Source organism: Stegodyphus dumicola, chromosome X1, assembly GCF_044657685.1.
Source record: "Stegodyphus dumicola isolate Sdum_Otavi_A_Nest chromosome X1, ASM4465768v1".
In the NCBI taxonomy this organism is placed as follows: Eukaryota; Metazoa; Arthropoda; class Arachnida; order Araneae; family Eresidae; genus Stegodyphus; species Stegodyphus dumicola.
In genome coordinates this window covers 86,716,193-86,733,884 of record NC_140780.1, presented here as the reverse complement: position 1 = coordinate 86,733,884, position 17,692 = coordinate 86,716,193, and positions in this window count along the sequence as shown.

The window sequence follows — 17,692 nt, the reverse complement described above, 5'->3', positions numbered from 1 at the left end:
TTGATCACTGATTCACCGCAGACAGAGGACGATAAACAGATTTAAACGCTCCAAGTAGAAATTCTAATCCACGAAAAGCAAAGATTTAGATCGAATTCAAGAAATCGTTATTTTCACCAACGCTTTGGCCAGAGAGCTTACAAGTGTACATCGCCACATCAACATCAGGTTCCGAAACAAGAAAACGTAATCTGCGAGTTTCAGTGAGGCCAAGGGGTTGAGGTAAGTCGTTTATATATTCTTGACAAAGCATTAGCAACCCATTTCTTAATTGACACTGGAGTAGAAATATTGGTCGTCTCACTATCGCCGTCGGAAAAAAAGAACTGCGGCTAAGCTCGGGCTGTTTGCAGAAAACGGTACAACTATCAAAGCATATGGTAAAAAATTATTGGAACTGGATTTGAGGCTACGCAGATTTTTTCACCTGGCCTTTTATAACTGCAGATGTCAATAAATATATTGTTGGAATAGACTTTCTTTCACATTTTAACTTATTAGTCGACAACAAAAGTAGAAAATTAATCGATGGTACCACCTCATTTTCGACTAGATATACCTTGTGTAACAACGACGTCTCTCCTAAATGCATTGCTAACACTTTTCAGAACAATATAGACTTTTTAAGTAAATTTCCTAACTTACTTAAATCCAGCATAAAAAATAATAAAATTGATTATAATTGTGCAGCATCAGATCGAAACTAAAGAAAACCCTATATTCTCTAAAGTCAGTAGATTTTCTAAAGAAAGGTTGATTGCTGCGAAAATGAAATTCGATGATATGCTGCAAGAACGTCTCTGAAGACCATATAAAAGCAGCTGGTCAAGTCCATTATATCTCAGTTTTAAAAAAATCAGATGACTAGAGGTCATGCAGTGATTACCGTGAGCTTAATGCAAACACAGTACCAGACCGTTACCTACTACCATTTCTAACGAACTGTACAAATATTCTGCACGGAAAAACGATTTTTTAACCACAGATTTGATAAGCCCGTACCAACAGCTGATATTAATATAATATTATCGTTCAAACAAAATCGTAATAACAAAATATTATCGTTCACGAAGCTGATATTCCAAAGACCGCCATCATAACAACTTTCGAATTTTTTTAACTACCTTGTATGACATTTGGTCTACCCAACGTTGCACAAACCTTCCAAAGGTTTATGAACACCATGCTGAGCGGCATAATATTCTGCTATCTCGAGAACATCCTCATTGCTCAGAAGCACACAACAATTACCTTGAATTAGTTTTCAGAAGGCTCAATAACTACGAACTGTGCATAAACATTGCACAATTCGTAATTAGTGCTTTATCCAGTATTAAAATCGTGTGACTCTACGCTGTGTCAGTCTATGAGTTTCATCACTCTATCTGTGCTACAAACCTCTCCGATCCTTAATAGCTGTAGCTCCACAATCTATTACACATGAGTATATAACGTTCGTCACAAGCATACTAGTATTTAGTCCTGAACTATTCTTGGCAGTTAAACTGGGCTAGCTGTGTAAATCTTTTGTGTTTGTTTTCCCCTATGCACAGTGTATATACAGGTCAGTTTACCTTAGAAAGTGTTCCATGAAAATATCTCTGCTCACAGATAGATAATTGTAGCTCGCTTTTCTGTAATCAATAACTCATTTCAACCGTATTTACAAACATGATAAAATTTAGGTTGGTTGGTTAAATGATTTTTTTCAAAATGCGTGAAGACTATCTTTCTTTGGAAGGATGAGAACGTGCAGAAATTTCTAACAGAAAGTGGCTTGCATTTACGTTGCGAGTGGAAAAATCATAGAAACATTCGAACGAGCAGCTGGTCCCCTTCTGACCTATTTGCCAAGAAGTGAACTCCCACTGTCAGCGATAATACAGGGTGCGGCAGCGTTCATAGCGTAATTTGACTTATGTAGTACAATGACGTACTGCATGAATGCGCGCCAGCTCGTGCCGCATGCGTGTACTAATGAGCTGCCATTTCGAGTGTGATAGTGATATGAATCGGTGGAGTGCACAGCATCGTGCCTTTGCTGTTGAAAGTTATTTCAAGAATAACTACTCTGTTATTGCTACCCAGCATCTATTTCGGCAACATTTCAACTTGGGACGTCATGGGAAAGTTCCAGGTGGACGGACCATTGTGAGGTGGGTAAGTGTATTTCGAACAGCAGGTTCTGTTTGGTGGGACAAAACAGAAACAAACAGGGAAGAAGTGGAAGAACTGTGCGGACACCAGAAGCCGTGGAAAATGTTCGTGCTGCAATATTGCGTAGCTCAAAAAGATTTGCTCTTGGTCATTCGCAAACTTTGCATATGTTCGATCGCTCATTCAGGAGAATATCCCAGGCAATCCCGTCGGCAATGTCCCAGGGAATACGTTACGCCAAGCTTCTAACGCCGCCTAGATGAATGTGTTGTGCAGAGGGGGGGGGCATCATATTGAAAAAGTAATCCACGCAACGGACAATGACTTACACATTAGTAAATGCATACCGTTAACTATTAATTGGCATAAGAGGTAATAAATAAATTCCAATTACTGCCTGATGGTGTGTTTTTAATATCCTACTATGAACGCTGTCGCATCCTGTATATGCTCAAACATTAGTGGGCCTGTAAAAAACGAAAACAATTCAGGAAAGGGTCCAACTTCACCCAGAAAGTAGGACATACAGAATAAAACGCAATGTTATTTTTCATTTAGTGTCTAGTAAGTCTTGAATAGCTCACATTTTAATAATTCAGCGTGAATAATCTAGAACCTCTTTAATTTAATTCATCAAGAAAAATTTATTATTTTCTTAAATTTATTTGTTATTTCACTGCTAAAAAGTTCTTCAAAAAATTCTAATTAATAATAAACGCATAAAAATGATTAATTTTAGGCAAATATATTAGGCTATATATATATTAGGCTATCTGCTTAAGCAGGTTAAGGAAAACGTGTAAATGCTATCTGCTTAAGTTTTCCTTAATCGATAAATTAATCAAAAAATTTACTAAGCAAATCGTAATAAAAATTGAGCAGTTATTATCAAGAATTTTCTTATTATAAAGACTTTATTATTATCAAGAATTTTCTTATTATAAAGACGTTATTATTATCAAGAATTTTCTTATTATAAAGATTTTATCAAGAATTTTCTTATTTAAAATTTTAATTAATTTATACATATTTCTTCTTCAAAATTTCTTATTAAATATTTAAACTAATCCATTCATACCAAATTAATTTTTTGGCGCATTCCTTAAGACAAAAGAACTGAGTGTTCATTTTCTACAAAGAATTAGCTCATATTTTCAAAAAAAAAAAAAAAAAAAAAGTAGACGGATTATGATGTTTCCTTCACCTTTGCATACAACTTCGTTATTAATATTTTATTGGTAATATAGAAAATATATTTAAATTATGCGTAAATCTATCTTTGAAAACTAGAACCCGCTTTCCTTGCCCATGTGACAGGCGTTATCAGAAGCACAAGAGTTCCTTTGATTGTAAGCTTAGTAGATGATTGATTATTAAAACGTGAATGAACTGGATGTTCAGTTTTGGATGTCTGGACGAGGCCATAACCTAGTATAACTCGAAAACGATTTTCGAGCAAAAGTGCACGGTATGATTGAAGAAGAAATTCAAGAAGTCAGGGGCAGTCGCAAGGGGGACCATCAGTCCACCGGCGTAGCATCCAGAGGGCGCCAAATTGATGTTACAAAATTTCGAATATTTTTTCCATTTTGGCCCTCAGAAACGGGCGCAAAATCTCCGTTTATCCCGGGGCGCTAAAAACCTTATTAATTAATAAAAGAATAGTATTTTTTTATCAAACCACGGACAAACAGAATAAGTAATTACATCTATATTTTAAGGACACGAATGAAAGATAATTTAAAAGTTAAATTTAGCTTCTATTTTATGGACTAGGCCCGTACCTGCAAATTGGGTATGGGAAAAATACGACCGAACTTCGCGGTCTGCGGCTACATCATGAGTCTGCCTGTAGCTCTGATTTCATGCAAGAGATGGCGCCACTCAGCCTTCATAATTGTTAACACCGATGGAATTTCTAATACGTCGAAAAACCTAGCTTGAAATTCATACATTAATTCTGCAACACATTTAATTCTACAACTTTTCTTCTTAAGTTGTAGAATTAATGAACACATTTAATTCTACACCTTATAAATCAGATAGCCCTCGTGGGTTTTGCCATCATCTAAAAAACCATAAATATAAGCAGGGCTTCTTATTTCTAAAATAAGAAGTGCGGAGCACTATGGAAGACCGTCAACAAAGAGAAACAAAAGTAAATAAGTAAATAAAATGACTATTAAAATCATTAATAATTTTAAAATTAAATAGTTAATTATTATTTAATTAAATTCAATAATTAGTATTTGTCAATTATTATCTAATTAACGATTTAATAAATAATGAATTTTTTTATTATTATTAAAATATTTAAATAATTAAATAAAATTAATAAAATAATTAATAATAATTAAATAAATTATTATTATTATTAAAATAGTTAAATAATTAAAAATAAACGTAACTAAATAATTAAATTAAAATTAAATAAAATGCAAAGAGATAAATTAAAATTTAATAAGCGATTTGTAATATAATTGTATTGCAAAAAATAAAATTTTCGAGATCAAATTTTTACTGAAATTGTTGAGTTACAAACACGAAGCGCCGGAGCCTTCTGATTTAGGGCTCCGGTGGGCTTCGGCGCAATTTAAGCTCTGAATATAAGTAACTAAATTCGGCAACTTACTATATTTGAAAAATCTTGTTAACATTAAAGACAAAAGTAATTTCGAGATGAAAAATGAAATATCTTCCCCTTAGTATTTTCTTGCCCTGCCGTTCTATGTGCGTTTACGTATAGCATGAATCTCTTACTATACTTGGCCATTGCTGTACTTATTGCGAAGAACGAAATTTTTATTTCGAAGTCCTCTTCCCCCCCCCAAAAAAATAGCGAAATCGGGAAAGAAATTTTTACAGAAGTTGTAACTTACAATTAAACTTCAGACTACTTTTATTATCATCGTGGATTGGTCAAAGTTCTGAAATTAAACAGAATTTATTTAAATATATATATATATAATTTTAAATTAATTTAAATTAATAATTAGAAATTAATTTTGAGGGTCCTTTTCCCCGCAAAATTTTTTATTTAAGAGAAAAGTCAGTATTATCTTCAGCATCCTTTTTTCCTATCAATAAAGTCGCTAATCCACTGCAACTTCCTTGTGATGTGAGCGATCTTGAATAAATTTTTATTAATTTCAGTTTAGTGAAACTATATTCTTTACTTGTTTGTATAATTAATAATATGCGCAATGTGGAGATAAAATGTTTTAATATTGTATTTTTTGATAAATTTAATGCTTGGTTTTAAATTGACTTCTTCGCGAAAGAAATCTTACAAACTCAAAAGTTTGACTCATAATAAATTTCCTTCAGTACCTGATATGGACCCAGTTGTAAATCTACACAATAGGTCTTTTTAAGTAGATTTTTTAAATCGCATAGAAAATTCTACTTAAAGATAATACAATTGTTCAACTACTGAAACTTTTCGTTGACGACATGAGCGCAGGGTTTAATACGGTATTAAAAAATGTTATAGTTCAAGCAACTTTTTTTCCATTATCTGTAAGCCCAGCACCGGCCGAGCGGTAAAGTCGCCGAACACTGGTAGTTTGACCTGCGTTCGATTCCAGGTGAACGGGCCGGCTCTATGGGCCTTTTCGTTGTTTTCCCCAATGTGAAATGTTTATACGAGCCAGTTTCCCTTGGAAAATGTCCTCGAAGGCATTCCTTCCGTTAGGCAGTGGTGTGGTGTATTTAATTATGGCAAAGCACACTAGGGCTATCTGCCTAAGGGGAGGGATGCCTTTCGTGGAGGACTTTCTAAGGGAAACTGGCTCGTATACACGTTACACATGGGGAAAACCACGAAAACACCCATGCAGCCAGCCCGTTCGCGGGATTCGAACCTCGGATCGAACTACCAGTGTTCAGCGACTTTACCGCTCGGCCGCTGGTGGGCCCTTCCGTTAGGCAGATATCCCTTGTGTGCTTTGCCATAATTAAACAACCCAAGCCAATCTCGAATTTATATTCATCCCAAATGCAATCTGCGTAAATAAGACAGAAGAAGACGCGCATATGGTCTTACTTATGCAGATTTTAAACTCCTAAATATTTGATTGGACTATAGACGAATCAACACAGATTGTTGTTATCTTATATGCATTAAGTACCTGTGTTAACTTGTTGTTTATAATTTTGCCAACGAACTCTACTTTTTCATTTCGAGGATAATACCCACAAGAATTTTTTACATGCATACTAATCTAAGTAGCACAGTAGCGCTTGTTTTTCTATTTACAGCCAGTGGCCAAGGAGCACCATGCCAGATAGAGGTGAAAATTCAAGAAGATGTATTTGGAACTACAAAAGGAACTTACAAATTTCCGTTGCTTAAAAATTTGTAGAGTCATTAGGTTTTTTTTTTTTTTTTTTTTTTTTTTTTAAGCAGGAAGACGTGAAAAATGAAAAAATGAGCAATGCCCTCACCGGAACTCGAACTTGGACCTCTCGAACACGCACCGAGTGTGCCACCGTTACACCATGAAGACATGCAGAAAGGAGGGATAAAATACATTATATACTCCTCCATTTAAAGGGCAACTGGGGATTAGGGGACCCAGTCACCAAATCCTGGAGGTGAAGAATCATCATCCACCACATTTTAGTTCGGGCGCCATTGTAGTGTCATTTAGGGGGATTATTTAATTAGATTATTTGGAAGCAAGAAACTGAAGAAATGTGCAATGCCGTCACCGGGATTCGAACCTGGACCTCTCGAATACGAGCCGAGTGTGCTACCGTTACACGATGAAGGCATCCGGAAAGGAGTGAGAAAATACTGTATATATCCCCCCTTTTAAAGGGCGACTGGAGATCAGGGGACCTAATCGCCAAATCCTGGTGGTGAAGAATCATCATCAACCACCTTTTTTTAGTTCGGGTGCCACTGTAGAGTCATTAGCACTTTTTTTTTTTTAAGCAGGAGAAGAGAAGATTGTGCAATGTCCTCGTTGGGACTCGAATCTAGACCTGTCGAATCGTTACACCACGAAGGCATGCTGAAGGAGGGAGAAAATAACCTTATAATAAATTGCTTGCTTAACACTTGCAGTGGAATAAGCAGTTTTTAAAAGCCTTCGTGCAATTTCGTCCTCGTACTACTAAGCAGCCGATATTTTACGTATATTTATTTCAAGGGATTGAAAAGTTTCAAGACGTTATTTTTGTCTCTCTTTCCCAATACCAGATGCGGCAACCCTGATGTTCAGAGTTTTATGAATGACAGCATATCTGAACCTGCATTTGGATCGCTATAGCCTTTGCGAGTCATGGAAATATGGTAGAGGTGTAACTGAATTTTCTGTTAAATTTGAAAACAGCGGTAATGAAATACTAGAAATGTTATGGAATGCATATGGTGGGGAAATACTTAGCCATGCTTCAGAAATTTGGGGATGGTGGAGCTTCAAAATGGTTAACGAGTGAATGATCACATTCTAGAGACATTAGGTTAATTGGAAGCCAGAGAGATGAAAAATATAAAACCGCCTTCGCCGGGAATCGAACCACGGACCTCTGGAATACCGGCCCAGCGTGCTACCGTTACACCACGAAGGCACGCTAGGAAAGTGGGAGAAATACCTTATATACTCCCCATTTTAAAGGGTGACTAGGGTTTTAGGGGACCTAGTCGCCAAATCCTGGGTGCGGAGAATCATCATCCACAACCCTTTTAGTTCGGGCGCCACTTGTAGAGACATTAGGTTATTTTTTGGAAGCCAGAGAGAAGAAAAATATGCAACCGCCTCCGCCGGGAATTGAACCACGGACCTCTGGAATACCGGCCCAGCGTGCTACCGTTACACCATGAAGGCACGCTAGGGAAGTGGGGGAAATACCTTATAACATAGCCTGCTCTGGTAGATTAATTTGACCCTTCCAGTGGCCAAGTTGTTAATACCGTTGATTACTTAGTAGTTCGATCCCAGGTAATCGGGCTTGGCTGCATGGTTGGTTCTCATGGTTTTCTCCATGTATAATGTGAATACGAGCCAACTTCCGTCAGAAAATCCTGCGTGAATCCATCTTTACTTTTAGTCAGATAGCCTTCGGGAATTTGCCGTATTCAAATAATATGGAAGATTAAATACTGAGATTATAAATGTTAACATTACAAACCCATGAGTCAACAGTGACTATTATGTAAACATCCTGAAAAATCCATCTGCGAGGAGTCATGAGAGTGAAAAGGCCGCATTTGTTCACTCCAAAGCAGTGTTCGTGATATAAATCTGCTGCCATTAGTAGGCTCGATTTTAGACAACCAAAAAATCGAGCGGGAAATCGAAAAAATACCCTCCCCTGAGCATTCTCAGTGATGAAATTACAATTCACGGAGAAATATGCTCTTTCAGATGAGTATATGAAAAGCGTCACAACGGCAGTGCTGGGTATTTAAAGAATGACAAAGAATGTTCTATTTCGTGTTTTTGAAATGCTCGTAAAATGGTATAAAACGTATCATTAAATGCGAATGACATTACTTTAGGAAAAAAAAAAAGGAGGGGTCTTACAGAAATCATGTGAATTTCGAATAATAATAATAATAATATTATTAAAAACAAACAGGCTTTAAACTTGTGAATCAGTCTGAATACTTTTAATTTTCAATCAGCTTACGTATTACGGCTATTCAATATTTGACAAACTGGACTGCTTCCAGGGTCGGTGATAAACGTTTTGCCGCCCGATGCAACTTCTGAAGTTCCTAATAGCATCCTGTGTCTCTCGAGATTCTATAAATTTTTCCATCTTTAATTGATTTAGTTATGGCAAAGCAGACGAGGTTATCTGACCTGAGAAGAGGGATCTCTTCGTGGAGGACTTTCTAAGATAAACTGGCTCATATAAGAGTCACATATAAGGAAAATCACGAAAATGCCCATGCAGCCTGCACGTTCATCGGTATTCAAACCCCGGTGGAATTACCAGCATTCATTGACTTTACCACTCGGCCGCTGGTGGGCCTCACCTTTTTGACCGTGTTCATGTTATTGTAAACTTTCTATGTAGCAAGTTGGCTTGCCTCACGTAGAATTTAGAAGGGCGAATTGTTTTTGATTGAGTATGCAGTACCGTTTTATGATGGATGGTATACGCTGAAGCTATTAATAGGTCATTCCCTAAGGCAAACTTACAAATAGATTTGATTTGGTTTGTTTAATTATAGCAAGACACTCGAGGGCTATCTGTACTATAAGGGGTGCTTTTGTGATGTGATCAGGCCCTCCTCTTATGGCCAAATAAATGGACCGCATCATATCAAAACCACAAACAAGGGCATCCAATGATTAAGTCATGTCATGTACAGAATGCTGCTATTAAAAGTTGGGTATGGAAATTTATTTTCTTCATGAGCCTATATCTCGAAAACTTAATAAGTGATTTAAAAAATAAAAAATAATTTTGAACATATATTTTACTTATCCACTCATACCTCGCTGGAATGCACCTTATACTGAAACACCGTGTATAAACATTGTATGTATTTTACACACATCTCCCCCCCCTTAGACTACACCTATGACAACAAGTCAATCGCAACATACTTTGAAAGTAAAAAGTAGATCTTATATACAAAAAAGTTGGTCACCCCTGTTATATAGTATTTAGCACAGGCCAGTTTTTTTAGCACTTCACTGCATTATAATGCCTACAAATATTTCTAAAACGATATCGTTAATTTTCAGTCCAACGGATCATATCTGTCTTTTTCGTTTTAGGGGGGTTATAATAATAAAAGCAAACGAAGTATAGTTTTGATTTGGGTTTTGTCATAAATGGATGTGATGCGTAAAATGCAGAATGGTTCAATTTGTTGAAAAGCGAAGGCTTGCAGGTGAATTTAATTTTATCAGGTTGTCCGGAAAATAATGCAGGTTTTTGCAATTGTTTACCTTTCCTGTAAATTTTTACCAACAAAAATATTTTGAATTACATTAGTTTATATATCCCTTTGAAGTTCTATTTTCTCTCTATATTTCTATGATAATCATTTTGCTCCAAAATTATTTTCAAAAACATTTACTAGGTATTTTTGTTTAGATGTCAAAACGGGATTTTCTGCAAATTTACTTTTATGAGTACAAGCTAGGCCACAGCGCAGCACAAACGGCTCGAAATGTCAACGAAGTATGGGGTGAGAAAAGTGTTAATGAATCTACAGTTCAACGGTGATACGAAAAGTTTCGTCGTGGAGAATTTGACCTGGAAGATCAAGAGCATCGTAGACGCTCTTCAGCTGTTGATGACGATGATTTGAGGACTTTAGTTGAAAGAAACCCGTGCATAACTGTTCGAGAGCTTGGCGTAAGCAAAACTAGGATTTCTGACCACTTGAATCGTATAGGAAAGTCAAAGAAGCTCGATAAGTGGGTGCATCACGAATTGAGCGAAAATAATAAAAAAATGAAAAAATCATCGTTTTAAAGTGTCCTCTGCTCTTCTTCTCCGCAATAAAAAAGACCTTTTTCTTGGTCGAATTGTTACGTGCGATGAAAAGTGGATTCTCTCCAACGACTGGCCACATTCAGCTCAGTGGTTGGCCCGCGGTCAGATACCACAACACTTTCCAAAGCCAAATTTGCACCAAAAGAAAATAATGGTGACTGTTTTGTGATCATCCACCACAGCTTCCTAAATCTGGGCGAAACGATTACGGCAGATAAGTGCTATCAGCAAATCAACAAAATGCACCAAATTTTGCAACGCATGTGCGACCAGTTCTCCATGACGATGCTCGGCCGCAGGACGTGCAACACATCCTACAGAAAAAATTGGACGAATTTGGGATACGAGACTCTCCCTCTCCCCCCCCTATTCGCCTGATCTCTCGCCGACCTATTACCACTTTTTCAAACACTTGGATAACATTTTGCAGAAGAAATGCTTCAGAAACCAAGACGAGGTCAAAAACGCCTTTGACAACATTATCGCGTCCAGAACTCCAGAATTTTATTCTACTGGCGTGGTGTATTTTAATTATGGCAAAGCACACGAGGGCTATCTGCCTAAGGGGAGGGATGCCTTTCGTGGAGGACTTTCTAAGGGAAACTGGCTCGTATGCACGTTACACATGGGGAAAACCACGAAAACACCCATGCAGCCAGCCCGTTCGCGGGATTCGAACCTCGGACCGAACTACCAGTGTTCAGCGACTTTACCGCTCGGCCGCTGGTGGGCCTTTATTCTACTGGCATAAATAAACTTATATCTCGTTGGAAAAAAAAATGCATTGATTCGGCTGGTGCTTATTTTGGGTAATAAAATTGTTTTTGAGTATAGTTATGATACTTTAAAGATATAGGTTAAAAACCTGCATTTTTTTCCGGACAACCTAATAGCTAAATACTTTTGTAAGCTTTGTAGGTTTGCATTTCGCTATTTATTTTCGGATACAACTTCTTCCCTGAAAATAACATTATGAAAATTAATAAATTTTATGCAGAATAAGCGACCAGTTTTTCTCAGAGTAATCAGTTAGTTTTTTCCTTCTTTAATTGAGAAGTAGCAGGAAAAATAGTCCTTTTCGAAATACTAAAAGAAAAAAGAAAAAAAAAAAAAAAAAAGAAAAAAAAAATATTTTCTGGTTTTCTTACATAATATTATCAAACAACTGATAAATAACAATATTTTCTCTCATTGTTTGACATTCTAGGTAAATTGCTAAATTTAACTAGAATTCTTGTTGTCGCCGCCGTCAAATATCACTATCAAAAATAACAAAAGATTTTTAGCACAATCGTCGGCGTCATTGTTCAAGATTCGCTATTTAAGTACTTCTATTCTTCCCTGGGTTTCTTTTCAGAGAAGATGAGAAGAAACTGTTCGATGTAAAAAGAAAATTTCTTCGAGCTCATGGAGGTCATTAGCTTCACGCGTCGCTGAACCGTACCAAAAGACAGTTGACCAACAGGACTATTGTAATTTAGAGGACTTCCGAATGCACCCACGCAACGCTAATTCAGCAGCACCAAATTTGCATTCATAAGATAAAGAGAAAAATTCTAGCACGTAAATTTCTAGATTGAACATCAGCGTGTAATTTATTTATATACTGTTTCTGTCCATTTTTAATCAATAGTCCTAAATGAAGGAAGAAGTTTCGAATATTGCTGTTGCAAAACTTCTGAATTAGTAATCGAAAGTCAAATAAATCGAACCGAATATTTTGTGGTGAGCTAGTTGTTTGATTCATATGAGCTCTTGGTATTTAACAATTATTTCACTAGACTGAATTTAAGATTTCATAGAAAAAAAAAGTGTTGAAGTTCTCGAACAAAGTAGACTTTTATTTTAAGATTTATCTAATTATATCAAAATAATGTAATATAAATGCATTTGATAAATATATTTTATATTTATATCATAAAATTTATATTTTTACCTTTTTTTTAAATGTAAGCGCATTAATTAAAATTTCGCTTTTAATACGTTGATTAAAATTTTACAATGTAAATATTTAAAAGATATACTGGAAATACATATGGATGAGAAGCACTAAATTCCGAATTTAAATTTAGGCAAAATTCAAATTGAGACTGACACTGATGTCGTAAGAAAATTCTACGCAACCTGTACGAAATCTTTCAATTAAAATTAAATAATATTTTAGAGTACAGTTTATTTGGAATTAACCGTTCCAAATTTTCATTTAGGTATCCAAAACATTACTCAATCCACTTGTTATTATTTGAGATACAACGAAAGCTGTTAAGTTTAGCAAAAATTTTAGCATTGTTTAGAACAGAGTTTCTCAACTTATTGAAATTCGTGGCACATTTAGAAATATAATTTAAAACTTGTGGTGCTCTTTTTAAAATTTTCTTTTAAATTTTTAAGCTTAAATTGAAGTGGAATAGTTTATCAGGAGAAAATTAAACTTCACTTTAAACAAATACGCCCTCCAATACTAATGTTATTCACTCAGTGAAAGATAACATAAGTAACAAATATAATTACAGAATACAGTTTATTACAATGGAAATTTCTAGAAAGAATTTTTGTTTGATTAATGTGAGACTTGTGAATAATGTTTAGAGCACATATGCCTGTAATTTAGGCCTCACAGTTGATAACAAAGCATGGGTATCTTTCTCAAGGTTTTGCAATCTATGTCTCGTTTAGAATTATATTGTCGCCAAGGCAGAGAAGGCTTGCTTTTACAAATATGAAGCTGAAGAGGGTAAAGGAACAAACCACGGCTTTTTTCACAGGCTTAGGCCAGTGGTCTCAAACTCAAATTATGCCAGGCCGAATTCACGATTTGGAAGTAACTGGAGGATATAGATGTATATAGATATATATATATAATTTAAAAAAAAAAAAACTTAAGGCGCTCAGATTTTAACCGTCTCCCGAGAAGGTGTTTTTAAGGTATTTTACGCTCTTGTTGGGCACGCGGTCTACCAGACTGCGCTTGCACTCACACCCGCTAAACGATTTTTAAAACTTTTTTGTCGTTTTAGCTTTATTATTAAGCATCGTTATCTTCTGTCTTCGCACTTACCCGACATAGAGTCAAAACATAATCACAAAATTTTTAAAAGCTGCATAGCAGCATGTGTTTAGAATTCCCTATGCAGTGTCGGTATACATATTTATATATATATTTTTTAGTCTTTTCTTCGTTATCATATCACTATTTAATTTAGTTAGTGAAATTGGTATCAAAAATTTTTTTGTCTTTTTTATTATTAACTTTTATGTGCAAAACTTTATTTATTAAATATCACCTTCTTCGCACTTAAGCCTCATAAAATTAAATTCAACAGATAATCATAAAATATTTAAAAACAGCATAGCTTTAAAATTCCCGACAGATTTTTAGAGGTAGATATACATATTTTTATATTCGTTATATTATTTCTTTAAATTTTAACCGATAGCGCGGCCACCGCCTAAAATAGTTAATGTATAAAAAAAGTATATAATGATTTTAATGAGTCTAGCTAGTGTAATTTCATAAGAATATTGAATATTTCAAATAAAATGTCTCATTATTTAACACATGTGTATTTTAATCAATTCAATTGAAAAGTTGAAAAAAAAAAGTACTATTAAAAACTGTGTTTATAGCTCCTTAACCTTCCAGATTCAGTTTGAAAGTACTTTACTGAATGACAACACGCTGGAGGAAAAAAGCATTTTATTTCCGAGCCGTGGCAACACATTGCTTTCATAGAGCCGAGTTTGTTAATTAAAACTGAAACATTAGTTAATTAAAATTGAAAAATATTACATTTTTCTGAATAGCAACAGTCTCGCGCTGTGGAGATAAAACTGTTTAATTTCGAACAATGTTGCCACTGCTACTGCTCGCTTTCAAATCGTTGAGTTTGTTAATCAAAAATTTATTAAAGGTTTAAAAAATATGAAATAAAATAATAAAACAGCTATGAAACTCATAATTCGAGTTTCTAGGTGCACAAGTTTGGTTGGAGAACTACGTTATTCAGAATTTGATGGCTCTAGGTACAGCCGTTTTTTTACAGTGTGAGTAACATACATACATATACATGCAGATTCTTCATTATTTAAGTTTTTTAAATAATACAGGGTGATAATATTTGGTGGCAATGACTAATAATGAATGGGTTTTTCATTGAGAGCTCCAGTAGTAAAACCTTTGTATTTCTAACACGTCAATTGAACAACATCCGTACGCGTACCATAACAGTGTTCCATTGCAGGTTCATGTTCATTGACATAAGGAATAGCAGAAATGGAAATATTATGGCCTGTTATTGCAGTCTCCATCGTTTTACAAAACAGTAATTACTCACAAGTATATTTATTAAAAAATTACCTGATAGACCTAAGGAAGTTGCGATTTGCCATTAATATCAATAATCTACTTGCAAAATAAATTTCCTATGAAATTTTATTATCTCCAAGACTTGTTCGTTTAAACTGGATATTTCAGATACCATACAGTTGACTGGTTGAAGAGAGGAACATACGAAACTTGATTTTGAGCTACTTTGCTAAATATTGTTTCAGCTGCAATTTTACATACACAACCAAATATTTCTTCTCGGTATGGAGTTTGCACTTTTTAGGAGGTGGAGGGGTATAGAGAATATGATTTTTGCTTTATTTCATTTGAAAGATCCTTCAACAACAGTGGCAGCTATGATGAATTTCTTAACCATTCTCGAAGCTGCTTTCGTCTCTGCTTTGACAAACTTATCTGCGACTCACAAAGATGCTTTGTTGTAAGATACCATTTCAGCTTGCTAGGTACTATGGCTTTGCTGCTGAATGTTTACTCACAAACTAAACACGCAGGAAGATGGTTTGTTCTACGAAAATTTATAAGCAACTGTTAAATATGTTTTTTTGTTTTGTTTTGGTTTTCGTTGATATGTAAAGTTTGGCATGTTTCGCAATTACCAATTAATGTCCAAACTCTTAGTAGACGTTAAGCGAATTATGGCGAAGTCTAAAATAACAACTCAGCCTTGAGAAGGGTGTAAAAGATTCTTCATTAAAACTAAAGAAGAACAGAAGTCACTCCTGGTGCTTAAAACTCAGCCAGCACTTATGGAGAGATAACTTAAAATAACCGTAAGTTCAAATTTAAAATAAGCTAGTAGTCAAAGAATACCCAATTCAGCTTAACGCGAAGGTGGCTGACAAAATAACCGGCTTAGATATTCCAGTATCAGCAATTATAATGCAAGGCCGAAGACATCAAATCTTATCTGAGCTAGCAGCAATTTAATAACGTGGTCTCGAGAGGCAAAAGACCCTCTGTCTTACAGTCTAAAAAAATCTCAGTTTAAATACACGCGAGATAATTTGCATTCTAGCGTGGAAACAGAAAGAAGTTACAGTAAAGGTATAAATCATAATAACTGTTTAATTAGCATTATAGCTATTTTACAGGTCTGTTTGAAGGTCAGAGAAAAATTCTAAGTTTCTGCCCAGAATAAGCATCAGAAACCAATTTTCCCTTTCGTTGCACTGGAATTTACGTTTGTAGAGTCATTAGGTTAAATGGAAGCAGACAAGATGAAAAATTAGCAACGCCTTCGCCGGGAATCGAACCACGGAGTGGAATACTGGCCCAGCCTGCTACCGTTACACCACGAAGGCATCCTAGGGAAGTGGGAGAAATACCTTATATACTCCCCTTTTTAAAGGGCGACTAGGGTTTTAGGGGACTTAGTCGCTAAATCCTGGGTGCGGAGAATCATGATCCACAACCCTTTTTAGTTCGGGCGCCACTTGTAGAGATATTAGGATTTTTTGGAAGCCGGAGAGATGAAAAATTAGCAACGCCTTCGCCGGGAATTGAGCCACGGACCTCTGGAATACCGGCCCAGCGTGCTACCGTTACACCATGAAGGCACGCTAGGGAAGTGGGAGAAATACCTCATACGTTTAAGAAGGAACTTATCAGCAAATGCAGCGAATCAAACGTTATAACAACGTAAAACTAAAACTAATGGAAACGTGTTTCCACTTGTCGAACAGGAACATAGTAGAAACAGAGTCCCTGCATCGAAATTGGGGAATGCTCCCGTAGGATTGGCTGTATTACCATCTGCTGGATACAAGAGTAATTATTTCTTTGGCAGAAATGACTGCATTGATCGGTGTCACTAACTGTGGCACATGACATTAATTAGTTCTACTTAATTTATTTAAGTAGGCAGTAATAATAGTTTTTTCGTTTACCTCTAAAATATCTCGCTGCCTTGCCCCAAGCCGTTGCGTAAGCACACAGGTTGGGAATCACTGGTTTAGAGAAATACACTCATGTCCATAAATTAAGGATAATGCAAAATCAGGCAAAGGAAGAGTAAGAAGCAAAACAAATTTGACTTATTTGTAAAGCTTATTTATTAAACAAAAGGTAAAGAGTAGAAAAAGATGCTATATGTTTGATGTTATTAAAAAAATTAGCGATTTTTTCTCCCTGGAGCAAATTACAAAAAACACCTATTTACAAAAAAACAATATTACATGGTTGGTATGGTTGTTAATATATTGTATGTTTCCCAGAGGATGCAATACAGTCCGTACAACGCCTAGGCATGCTGAGTATCAAATTATCGATCTGATCTTAGGGGATATAACACCACTCACAAAGCAATGTTTTCCGAAGTTCCGATAGATATGTTGACGGGCTGCAACTCGTCGGCTAAGCATGTAACACACGTGCTCTACTGGATTCAAGTCCGGTGAGAATGCTGGTCAGTCCATACGGGTGATATCCTCCGATTGAAGGCATTCGCTTACGATGTTTGCACGGTGAAGACGGACGCTGTCATCCATAAACACAAATTGTGCGCCCATGGCGCCCCGAAACAAACGTACATGTTGTTACAGAATGACGTCCAGATAGATTTGGCTTGTCATGGTTCCAATTTGAACATGCATGTCAGTTCTGGAACCCAGAATAATTCCACCCCAAACGAGCACTCCTGCACCACCGTAACGGTGTCGTTCAATGATGTTTTCTTGCTGGTAACGGGTACCTGAAGATCTCTCCATATGAACGTCCTGT